The 12,530-nt window shown below is 44.9% G+C and overlaps 1 protein-coding gene across 1 annotated transcript in view; it reads left to right on the top strand.

The window, feature by feature from the left end:
• The first annotated feature begins 4,664 nt into the window (after window positions 1-4,664).
• LOC112239079 (carbohydrate sulfotransferase 12) overlaps window positions 4,665-12,530 on the top strand; it is an 18,596-nt gene continuing 10,730 nt past the window's right edge. The window contains exon 1 of the mRNA XM_042317833.1: window positions 4,665-4,915. The gene's annotated coding sequence lies outside the window, so the exon portion shown is untranslated. The remainder of the gene's footprint in view (window positions 4,916-12,530) is intronic.

Here is a 12,530-nt window from a genome sequence, read left to right as displayed (position 1 = left end):
CACTCTTGTCTGTGGTTTTTACATGTTGCTTAATAAGGTTGTTTATATTTATTAATGTGTTGAAAGTGTTTTATATATTTATTCTTGTGTTGAAAGTGTTTTATATATTTATTCTTGTGTTGAAAAGTGTTTTATATTTTCTCTATTTAGCCAGACGTTCTCATACCAGAGTGACGTAGTTCAGGCAGTGTAACTATGGTGCATCGTACCGATCATTAACTGGTGTCCTGTATTCACGTAAATTGTTTGTTTCCTCATCAACTTGGTGCATCGTACATAGCCCATCATTACAAAGTAAAAATGTCTTCAAAATGGTTTAGCATCTATTAGCTCCCTGTACGTTGAGAACGCTTGCTCTGCGTCTGCGCACTCACTTTTCACTGTCTGTTACTTGATTTGAGTGGTGGTTAGAGCGTCACGAGGTATTTGGTTCTCTGTCCGTTCTCTTTTCTGTAGCCCGTTGCGTTTTCTTATTGCGGCACGCCCTCGCAATGTCCTATCATCCCACATGCATCACACTTTTCATGTTTGAATTTACAGTCAGACGCTCTGTGTTGGCCTTAGCAACGATAACAGTGTATTGGCTGCTTCCCCTTCTTTGAAACCAGCGCATTTCTATGAATGGTTTATCAGGGCGCAACAGGTTTTCTCATTGAGTTGCATGTTTGTCCACCGACAACGCGCATGCGTATGGATTTCTGTTTAGCGGCATCAGTTATTTCATTAGCAGCAAAGAAATGTTCCATTATTTCACAGTACTCCTCCCGTTCCTGATTTGTAGGATAAACTGGTGGTAACGAACCTATTGTTGCCAAAGCCATCTTTTCCGACTCTCTCTCCCCGCACACAGTCAATAATTTGTTCCCGTATCCAGAGAATCTTCCACCTGAGTCTCGCATCCGGAGTCGCGCGCCAAACTCTCCGTCGAATGCGTGGCAAACAAATCCAACGCTGTCCTCCATAGTTATCCTCATCGACAAATATGTAGTATTTTAGGATGCTTCTTAAAAGCAAACCCCGTATTGAGTCAATACTGCCATCTATTGGTAAACATAATACTTAACATAAATATACCAGGTTAGTACAGTACCAATTAGATGTAACATAGTAAACATAAATCCAGGATAGATTGATAGGGTAAGTATGATATGGTTAGATAAGACAGAAGCATTTCACTGTGTCTACTACACCTGTTGTATTCAGCTTTCACTGTAAGGTCTACTACACCTGTTGTATTCAGCATTTCACTGTAAGGTCTACTACACCTGTTGTATTCAGCATTTCACTGGTGGTCTACTACACCTGTTGTATTTGGCATTTCACTGTCCGGTCTACTACACCTGTTGTATTGCGTTTCTTATTGCGGCACGCCCTCGTATTCAGCATTTCACTGTCATCTACTACACCTGTTGTATTTTGAATTTCACTGTGAGACGCTACTACACCTGTTGTATTCAGCATTTCAGCATTTCACTGTGTATTGGCTACTACACCTGTTGTATTCAGCATTTCACTGAATGGTTTATCACGTGACAAATAAACTTTTTTGATTTGAGTCATGTTTGAAATCCACCGATTACGGTCTGCATGCGTTTATTTCAATTGGATTTCTGTTGAACTGAAACATCAGTTATTTCATTTGCATTTATATTTTTGTTCAATGTATTTCAGGGTGACTCACAGTCCCGTTCACTGATTTGTATGATAAACTGGTATGGTATATATTCATTTGTGGATGCCATCATTTCCGACTCTTACAAATTCCACATTTCAATAATTTGTTCCCTAGGTCCAAAATCTTCCACTGAGTTAGGGTCCGGTTAGTTAGGCTAAACTTCCGTTTAAGAATGCGTGGCAAACAAATCCAACGCTGTTCCATAGTTATCCTCATCGACAAATAGGTGTTAGTATTTTAGGATGCTTCTTAAAAGGCTAACCCATCGTATTAGGGTTTTAGTCTAGTACCAATTAGTAGGCTAGGTGTTAGGGTTTAACATAATACTTAGGGTTAATAGGCTAGGTGTTAGGGTTAGGTTGGGGTTAGTACCAGGCTAGATGTAACATTAGTAAACTATAAATTAGGGTTAGGGTTGATAGGGTAAGGTGTTAGGGTTGGGGTTAGGGTTAGACAGGCTATTTCAGGGTGGGTCTACTTACCTGTTGTATTCAGGCTAGGTGTTCAGGGTTAAGGTTGGTTACACCTGTTAGGTTAAGGGCCACTGTAAGGTCTACCTAACCTGTTGTATTACAAAGTTCAAACAGTAGTAAGTAGCTACAAACCTGATTAGCTAAAATGCTAACGTTGTCCAGGATGAGACTTGGACATACACCTCTGTTGTATTCAGCCATTTTCCTGCCTAAGGTCTAACCTTCTGTCTTATCTAACCATTTCATACTGTAAGGTCTACTATCACCTGGATTTATGTTTACTGCATTTCACTCTAGTCTATGAGACCAGTCTGACAGTAACCATCACACCTGTTGTATTGCACATTTACAAACTAACAGTCTACTCACCTCTGGTATTCAGCATTTCACTGTAAGGTCTACTACACCTGTTGTATTCAGCATTTCACTGTGAGGTCTACTACACCTGTTGTATTCAGCATTTCACTGTAAGGTCTACTACACCTGTTGTATTCAGCATTTCACTGTAAGGTCTACTACACCTGTTGTATTCAGCATTTCACTGTAATGTCTACTACTGTTGTATTCAGCATTTCACTGTGAGGTCTACTACACCTGTTGTATTCAGCATTTCACTGTAATGTTTACAGCTGTTGTATTCAGCATTTCACTGTAAGGTCTACTACACCTGTTGTATTCAGCATTTCACTGTAAGGTCTACTACACCTGTTGTATCAGCATTTCACTGTAAGGTCTACTAGCATTTCACTGTATGGTCTACTACACCTGTTGTATTCAGCATTTCACTGTAAGGTCTACTACACCTGTTGTATTCAGCATTTCACTGTAAGGTCTACTACACCTGTTGTATTCAGCATTTCACTGTAAGGTCTACTACACCTGTTGTATTCAGCATTTCACTGTAAGGTCTACTACACCTGTTGTATTCAGCATTTCACTGTAAGGTCTACTACACCTGTTGTATTCAGCATTTCACTGTAAGGTCTACTACACCTGTTGTATTCAGTATTTCACTGTGAGGTTTAGTACACCTGTTGTATTCAGCATTTCACTGTGAGGTCTACTACACCTGTTGTATTCAGCATTTCACTGTGAGGTCTACTACACCTGTTGTATTCAGCATTTCACTGTAAGGTCTACTACACCTGTTGTATTCAGCATTTCACTGTAAGGTCTACTACACCTGTTGTATTCAGCATTTCACTGTAAGGTCTACTACACCTGTTGTATTCAGCATTTCACTGTAAGGTCGGTGCACGTGACAAATAAACTTTGATTTGAGTCATGTGAAATCCATAGATTAGGGTCTAATGCATTTATTTCAATTGACTGATTTCCTTGTATGAACTGAAACTCGGTAAAATCGTCGCATGTTGCATTTATATTTTTGTTCAATGTAGTATCAGGGTGACGGTCACAGTCCGAGACACTCCATTCAGTATGATACGTTTAGTATGGTATATATTCATTTGTGGATGTCCATCATAATTGATATGTTACAAATTCCACATTTCTTGTGGCTAATGTTAGCTAGGTGGCAAAACGTTAGTTAGGCGTTGGGGTTAGGGTTAGTGAGGCTAGGGGTTGGGGTTAGGGTTAAGGTTGGGGTTAGTTAGGCTAGGTGTTAGGGTTAAGGTTAGGGTTAGTGAGGCTAGGTGTTAGGGTTGGGGTTAAGGTTAGTGAGGCTAGGTGTTAGGGTTAAGGTTGGGGTTAGGGTTAGTGAGGCTAGGTGTTAGGGTTAGTGAGGCTAGGTGTTAGGGTTAAGGTTGGTTAGAAGTTAGGTTAAAGGGCCAGGGGAAAGGTTAGCTAACATGCTAAGTAGTTACAAAGTAGACAAACAGTAGTAAGTAGCTGCAAAGTTTCTGATTAGCTAAAATGCTAACGTTGTCCAGGATGAGACTTGGACATGCAACCTCTGTGTTGCTAGACGTTCACAACCACCCTCCTTTCGTTTCTGCCGTAAGTAACCTTCTGTCTTATCTAACCATATCATACTTACCCTATCAATCTATCCTGGATTTATGTTTACTATGTTACCCTATCAATCTATCCTGGATTTATGTTTACTATGTTACATCTAGTCTATGAGACCAGTCTGACAGTAACCATCACCCAGTACTTCTAATAAAACACAAACAATCCGTTTTTATATCTGCACATTTACAATACTTTGTGTAAAACTAACAGTGAAATAAGATGCACACTCATCCTCTGGCTTCAGAACAGAAGTCCAAACTCTCGCCGTATGGAAGCTCAATGCATGGACGCTGCGTGGTAAGAAACGGGGAAAAAACCACATCGCTCAATCAAAACCATGTAACCTATAGCAGAAAGCTCTCCTTTCCACACTCCCACCACTTTCCTTTCGGCAAACCCATTCGCCCACACTCCGGCCGCCATAAGGAAGGTATGGCTAGATGGGATCCAGCTTTCGTCATATTGGCCGGGGTAGACCGTCATTGTAAATAAGAATTTGTTCTAAACGGACTTGCCTAGTGTAAATAAATGTTAAATAAAATATAATACATAAAATACCCATATTGAGCTGCAGCTACCTTCCCGGTTCTACAATCTATAGACTGCCGAGGTGATAGACGAGATCACAAGAAGTCTCGCGATTGTCTTTGCAGTGCTCGGTCGTCGGGTCCCGTCCCGTTGCTTTGTGTGCTCTACTATGTGCTGCTCTCTCTCGCTCATCTACAGACCAGACATCACACCCTGTACCACGTCGAGGGGCCGGTGCGCGACCATGGAAGCGAACAAAGAGGTAAACGAAAAAAAACCGTTAGTTAAGAAAAATAAAAAATAAACATTTAAAACCGGCCGGATGTTATTGTGAATAGAACAGTTTGTACTTTCAGCGGAGGGGCTTCCTCTTTCTTCTTTCCGGTAACAAATCGACTAAAACAGCTGGTATGTTAGTTAACCGATGTCATTTTACTGTTATAGCCTGCTGTGTGGCCGTTATTTGAGATTAATTATAAAATGTGTCTGCGGGGATTGGGGAAATGGGGAATACACAGTGATCTCAACATAGACGTTAAGAGGAAGGGGAGAGAGAAAAGAGAATACGTGTACAGTTGGAAGCGGGAGTTACTGGCTATATCTTGGCAGGACAGGCCCTGGATGATTGCAGGAAACCGCAGTGGAAGGAAGGAGAGAGAGAGAGAGAGGGGTAGCCTAAAGAGAGAGTGATTGTGTTGAGAGATAGAGAGAGAGAGAGAGCCAGCCTAAAGAGAGGGGAAAGAGAGTGATTGTGTTTGAGAGAGAGAGAGCCTAAAGAGAGGGGAAAGAGAGAGTGATTGTGTTTGAGAGAGAGAGAGCCTAAAGAGAGGGGAAAGAGAGAGTGATTGTGTTTGAGAGAGAGAGAGAGCCTAAAGAGAGGGGAAAGAGAGAGTGATTGTGTTTGAGAGAGAGAGAGAGCCAGCATAAAGAGAGGGGAAAGAGAGAGTGATTGTGTTTGAGAGAGAGAGAGAGAGAGCCTAAAGAGAGGGGAAAGAGAGAGTGATTGTGTTTGAGAGAGAGAGAGAGAGAGAGAGAGAGAGGGGAAAGAGAGAGTGGTTGTGTTTGAGAGAGAGAGAGAGCCAGCCTAAAGAGAGGGGAAAGAGAGAGTGATTGTGTTTGAGAGAGAGAGAGAGAGATCCACTGGGCTTACCACATCATTTCAAAGTGGACATGTGGGTAATATTTGGTTGAGACATCGATAATCAGGGACAGTTTAAACAACTGTTTCTTAAACACTGTGGATATAGTGGCTCCATGGAAAACCTTCAGAATTAAACAAAGAACTGAACATTGGATGAATCAGGAAATCCCTGAGGCCATTAAATCAAGACAATAACAGAACCAAAGAGGAAGATGCTTTCACTAGACACATCACCCTAAGGATGTACTGGAGGGTCGGGGCCTCGGTTATTACTCCAGATGGATGTACTGGAGGGTCCTCGGTTATTACTCCAAGATGGATGTACTGGAGGGGGGGGTCCTCGGTTATTACTCCAGATGGATGTACTGGAGGGGCCTCGGTTATTACTCCAGATGGATGTACTGGAGGGTCCTCGGTTATTACTCCAAGATGGATGTACTGGAGGGTCGGGTCCTCGGTTATTACTCCAAGATGGATGTACTGGAGGGTCGGGTCCTCGGTTATTACTCCAAGATGGATGTACTGGAGGGTCGGGTCGGGTCCTATTATAACTCCAAGATGGATGTACTGGAGGGGAGGGGAGGGTCCTAGGTTATTACTCCAAGATGGATGTACTGGAGGGTCCTCGGTTATTACTCCAAGATGGATGTACTGGAGGGGAGGGTCTCGGTTATTACTCCAAGATGGATGTGGACTGGAGGGTCCTAGGTTATTACTCCAAGATGGATGTACTGGAGGGGAGGGGAGGGTCCTAGGTTATTACTCCAAGATGGATGTACTGGAGGGGAGGGTCCTAGGTTATTACTCCAAGATGGATGTACTGGAGGGGGTCCTAGGTTATTACTCCAAGATGGATGTACTGGAGGGGAGGTCCTAGGTTATTACTCCAAGATGGATGTACTGGAGGGGAGGGAGGGTCCTAGGTTATTACTCCAAGATGGATGTACTGGAGGGTCCTAGGTTATTACTCCAAGATGGATGTACTGGAGGGGAGGGTCCTAGGTTATTACTCCAAGATGGATGTACTGGAGGGTCGGGAGGGTCCTCGGTTATTACTCCAAGATGGATGTACTGGAGGGGAGGGGAGGGTCCTAGGTTATTACTCCAAGATGGATGTACTGGAGGGGAGGGTCCTCGGTTATTACTCCAAGATGGATGTACTGGAGGGTCGGGTCCTAGGTTATTACTCCAAGATGGATGTACTGGAGGGTCGGGTCCTAGGTTATTACTCCAAGATGGATGTACTGGAGGGGAGGGGAGGGTCCTAGGTTATTACTCCAAGATGGATGTACTGGAGGGGAGGGGAGGGTCCTAGGTTATTACTCCAAGATGGATGTACTGGAGGGTCGGGTCCTCGGTTATTACTCCAAGATGGATGTACTGGAGGGTCGGGTCCTCGGTTATTACTCCAAGATGGATGTACTGGAGGGTCGGGTCGGGTCCTCGGTTATTACTCCAAGATGGATGTACTGGAGGGGAGGGTCCTAGGTTATTACTCCAAGATGGATGTACTGGAGGGTCGGGTCCTAGGTTATTACTCCAAGATGGATGTACTGGAGGGTCGGGTCCTAGGTTATTACTCCAAGATGGATGTACTGGAGGGGAGGGTCCTCTGTTATTACTCCAAGATGGATGTACTGGAGGGGGGGTTATTACTCCAAGATGGATGTCCTGGAGGTTATTACTCCAAGATGGATGTACTGGAGGGGAGGGTCCTAGGTTATTACTCCAAGATGGATGTACTGGAGGGGAGGGTCCTAGGTTATTACTCCAAGATGGATGTACTGGAGGGTCGGGTTCTAGGTTATTACTCCAAGATGGATGTACTGGAGGGGAGGGTCCTAGGTTATTACTCCAAGATGGATGTACTGGAGGGGAGGGGGTCCTAGGTTATTACTCCAAGATGGTGTACTGGAGGGTCGGGTCCTAGGTTATTACTCCAAGATGGATGTACTGGAGGGTCGGGTCCTAGGTTATTACTCCAAGATGGATGTACTGGAGGGGAGGGTCCTAGGTTATTACTCCAAGATGGATGTACTGGAGGGGAGGGTCCTGGTTATTACTCCAAGATGGATGTACTGGAGGGGAGGGTCCTAGGTTATTACTCCAAGATGGATGTACTGGAGGGGAGGGTCCTAGGTTATTACTCCAAGATGGATGTACTGGAGGGGAGGGTCCTAGGTTATTACTCCAAGATGGATGTACTGGAGGGTCGGGTCCTAGGTTATTACTCCAAGATGGATGTACTGGAGGGGGGGGAGGGTCCTAGGTTATTACTCCAAGATGGATGTACTGGAGGGGAGGGTCCTCTTATTACTCCAAGATGGATGTACTGTTGGCAGGGTCGGGTCCTCGGTTATTACTCCAAGATGGATGTACTGGAGGGGAGGGGAGGGTCCTAGGTTATTACTCCAAGATGGATGTACTGGAGGGGGGGTCCTAGGTTATTACTCCAAGATGGATGTACTGGAGGGGAGGGGAGGGTCCTAGGTTATTACTCCAAGATGGATGTACTGGAGGGGAGGGTCCTAGGTTATTACTCCAAGATGGATGTACTGGAGGGGAGGGTCCTAGGTTATTACTCCAAGATGGATGTACTGGAGGGGAGGGGAGGGTCCTAGGTTATTACTCCAAGATGGATGTACTGGAGGGGAGGGTCCTAGGTTATTACTCCAAGATGGATGTACTGGAGGGGAGGGGGTCTAGGTTATTACTCCAAGATGGATGTACTGGAGGGGAGGGAGGGTCCTAGGTTATTACTCCAAGATGGATGTACTGGAGGGGAGGGTCTAGGTGGAGGGTCCTAGGTTATTACTCCAAGATGGATGTACTGGAGGGGAGGGGAGGGTCCTAGGTTATTACTCCAAGATGGATGTACTGGAGGGGAGAGGGAGGGTCCTAGGTTATTACTCCAAGATGGATGTACTGGAGGGAGGGGGGCCTAGGTTATTACTCCAAGATGGATGTACTGGAGGGGAGGGTCCTAGGTTATTACTCCAAGATGGATGTACTGGAGGGGATGGATGTACTGGAGGGTCTAGGTTATTACTCCAAGATGGATGTACTGGAGGGGAGGGTCCTAGGTTATTACTCCAAGATGGTGTACTGGAGGGGAGGGTTCTAGGTTATTACTCCAAGATGGATGTACTGGAGGGAGAGGGTCTAGGTTATTACTCCAAGATGGATGTACTGGAGGGGGGAGGGTCCTAGGTTATTACTCCAAGATGGATGTACTGGAGAGGGAGGGTCCTAGGTTATTACTCCAAGATGGATGTACTGGAGGGAGGGTCCTAGGTTATTACTCCAAGATGGATGTACTGGAGGGGAGGGGAGGGTCTAGGTTATTACTCCAAGATGGATGTACTGGATGGGAGGGATGTAGGGTCCTAGGTTATTACTCCAGATGGATGTACTGGAGGGGAGGGGAGGGTCCTAGGTTATTACTCCAGATGGATGTACTGGAGGGGAGAGGAGGGTCCTAGGTTATTACTCCAGATGGATGTACTGGAGGGAGGGTCCTAGGTTATTACTCCAGATGGATGTACAAGCGGAAGCCTTTTCCTTTACAGCAGTGTCTCAGGCTGAAGGTGTCAAGAGACTGTCTGAACTAAACTACTATAAGGCTATAGGCCTCAACATTATCCCTGCCAGGTTAAGGCTATAGGCCTCAACATTATCCCTGCCAGGTTAAGGCTATAGGCCTCAACATTATCCCTGCCAGGTTAAGGCTATAGGCCTCAACATTATCCCTGCCAGGTTAAGGCTATAGGCCTCAACATTATCCCTGCCAGGTTAAGGCTATAGGCCTCAACATTATCCCTGCCAGGTTAAGGCTATAGGCCTCAACATTATCCCTGCCAGGTTAAGGCTATAGGCCTCAACATTATCCCTGCCAGGTTAAGGCTATAGGCCTCAACATTATCCCTGCCAGGTTAAGGCTATAGGCCTCAACATTATCCCTGCCAGGTTTTAAAGAAGTTGTGCTGAACTTATTGTTCTCTATTTCACCCATTTAATCAACATCTCTGTTGAGCAGGGTAGAGTTTCCAGGGATACGAAACATGCTGCAGTGATCCCCTATCCACAAGAAGGGCAGGAAAAGTGCAACTGGAAAAAGTTATTTATGAACAGATAGAGGCTGGGTCTACTGTGGAGACTGAGACTATAGAGACTGGGTCTACTGTGGAGACTGGGTCTACTGTGGAGACTGGGTCTACTGTGGAGACTGAGACTATAGAGACTGGGTCTACTGTGGAGACTAAGACTATAGAGGCTGGGTCTACTGTGGAGACTGAGACTATAGAGGCTGGGTCTACTGTGGAGACTGAGACTATAGAGGCTGGGTCTACTGTGGAGACCGGGTCTACTGTGGAGACTGAGACTATAGAGGCTGGGTCTACTGTGGAGACTGAGACTATAGAGGCTGGGTCTACTGTGGAGACTGGGACTATAGAGGCTGGGTCTACTGTGGAGACTGGGACTATAGAGGCTGGGTCTACTGTGGAGGCTGGGTCTACTGTGGAGACTGAGACTATAGAGGCTATGTCTACTGTGGAGGCTGGGTCTACTGTAGAGACTGTGTCTACTGTGGAGACTGTGTCTACTGTGGAGTCTGAGATTATAGAGACTGTGTCTACTGTGAGACTGTGTCTACTGTGGAGACTGTGTCTACTGTGAGACTGGGTCTACTGTGGAGACTGAGACTATAGAGGCTGGGTCTACTGTGTGACTGGGTCTACTGTGAGACTGGGTCTACTGTGAGACTGGGTCTACTGTGTGACTGGGTCTACTGTGAGACTGGGTCTACTGTGGGAGACTGTGTCTACATGTATTAGAGACTGTGGTCTACTGTGGACTGACTGTGTGTCTACTGTGAGACTGGGTCTACTGTGAGAACTGTGAGACTGTGTCTACTGTGAGACTGTATCTACTGTGGAGACTGAGACTATAGAGACTGGGTCTACTGTGGAGACTGGGTCTACTGTGGAGACTGTGTCTACTGTGAGACTGGGTCTACTGTGAGACTGGGTCTACTGTGAGACTGTGTCTACTGTGGAGACTGGGTCTACTGTGGAGACTGTGTCTACTGTGGAGACTGGGTCTACTGTGAGACTGGGTCTACTGTAGAGACTGGGTCTACTGTGGAGACTGTGGGGACGTATTACATATATTGGGACTTTTTTTTTACCTTGTCAGGTCGGGGATTTGATCTAGCAACCTTTCGGTTACTGGCCCAACCTGTGGGTGGACCTGTAATAGGACCTGTATTGGGACCTGTATTGGGACATGTATTAGGACCTGTATTCTAACACTTATTGGGACTTGTATTAGGACCTGTATTGGGACATGTATTAGGACCTGTATTCTAACACTTATTGGGACTTGTATTAGGACATGTATTGTGGCCTGTATTAGGACCCACACTAGGACATGTATTAGGACATGTATTAGGACCTGTATTGGGACATATATTAGGACATGTATTGGGACCTGTATTGGGGCATATATTAGGACATGTAGTAGGACATGTATTAGGACCTGTATTGGGACATATATTAGGACATGCTGTATTAGGACCTGTATTAGGACCTGTATTAGGACCTGTATTCGAACCTGTATTAGGACCTGTGGTGGGACCTGTATTAGGACTTGTATTAGGACCTGTATTCTAACACTTATTGGGACTTGTATTAGGACATGTATTGTGCCCTGTATTAGGACATGTACTAGGACATGTATTGGGACCTGTGGTGGGACCTGTATTATGACTTGTATTAGGACCTGTATTCTAACACTTATTGGGACTTGTATTAGGACATGTATTGTGACCTGTATTAGGACCTGTATTGGGACATGTACTAGAACATGTATTAGGACATATATTGGGACATGTATTAGGACCTGCACTGGGACATGTTTTAGGACATGTATCAGGACATGTATTGGGACATATAATATGACCTGTATTGGGACATGTATTAGGACATGTATTATGACCTGTATTTGGACATGTGTTAGGACATGTATTGGGACCTGTATTAGGACATGTATTGGGACCTGTATTCTATGCCCCTTCGTCCGTCATTGGTCAAGAGCACTACTCCTAGTAGGATTGGGAACTATGGACGTGATTCTTCAATTAAGTGTTTGTTATTATTCAACAAGAGACTGAGTGTTCTGTTGGGGGAGATGCTCAACAGGAGCAGTAGAACCCAGTCTGTTTTCTGCTGCTGGGGGAGATGCTCTACTAGGACAGTAGTGTTTCTGTTGGGGGAGATGTTATTCAAAGAGACCAGTGTTTTCTGCAAGTTCACTTGAGAATTACTGCCCCAATTGTAGATGTAAAAATGCTAAGACCTTGCAAAAAAACATCCAAATTATTTTCAGATTTCTTGATTTATCTTAGATTAATTCAGACTATTTTAAGAAAGTGTGACTGGCTATGTTGTCTCGAGAGGGACAAACAGTAATATTGCTGCTTTTTTTTGTTCTGGTTTTTTTTAAGCAAAGGTTTCTTTTTGAAGGAGTATGCACACAGGCATTCACTTTCGCTTAGCTGAGTTCTACTAGGAGCAGTGAGAACCCAGTCTGAGTGTTCTGCTGGGAGGGGGGAGATGCTCTACTAGGAGCAGTGAGAACCCAGTCTGAGTGTTCTGCTGGGAGGGGGAGAGATGCTCTACTAGGAGCAGTGAGAACCCAGTCTGAGTGTTCTGCTGGGAGGGGGAGATGCTCTACT

Source organism: Oncorhynchus tshawytscha, unplaced genomic scaffold (assembly GCF_018296145.1).
Source record: "Oncorhynchus tshawytscha isolate Ot180627B unplaced genomic scaffold, Otsh_v2.0 Un_contig_2868_pilon_pilon, whole genome shotgun sequence".
NCBI classification, from domain to species: Eukaryota; Metazoa; Chordata; class Actinopteri; order Salmoniformes; family Salmonidae; genus Oncorhynchus; species Oncorhynchus tshawytscha.
The sequence above is the reverse complement of the archived record's forward strand: the minus strand, read 5'-3'. Positions and strand labels throughout refer to the sequence as shown.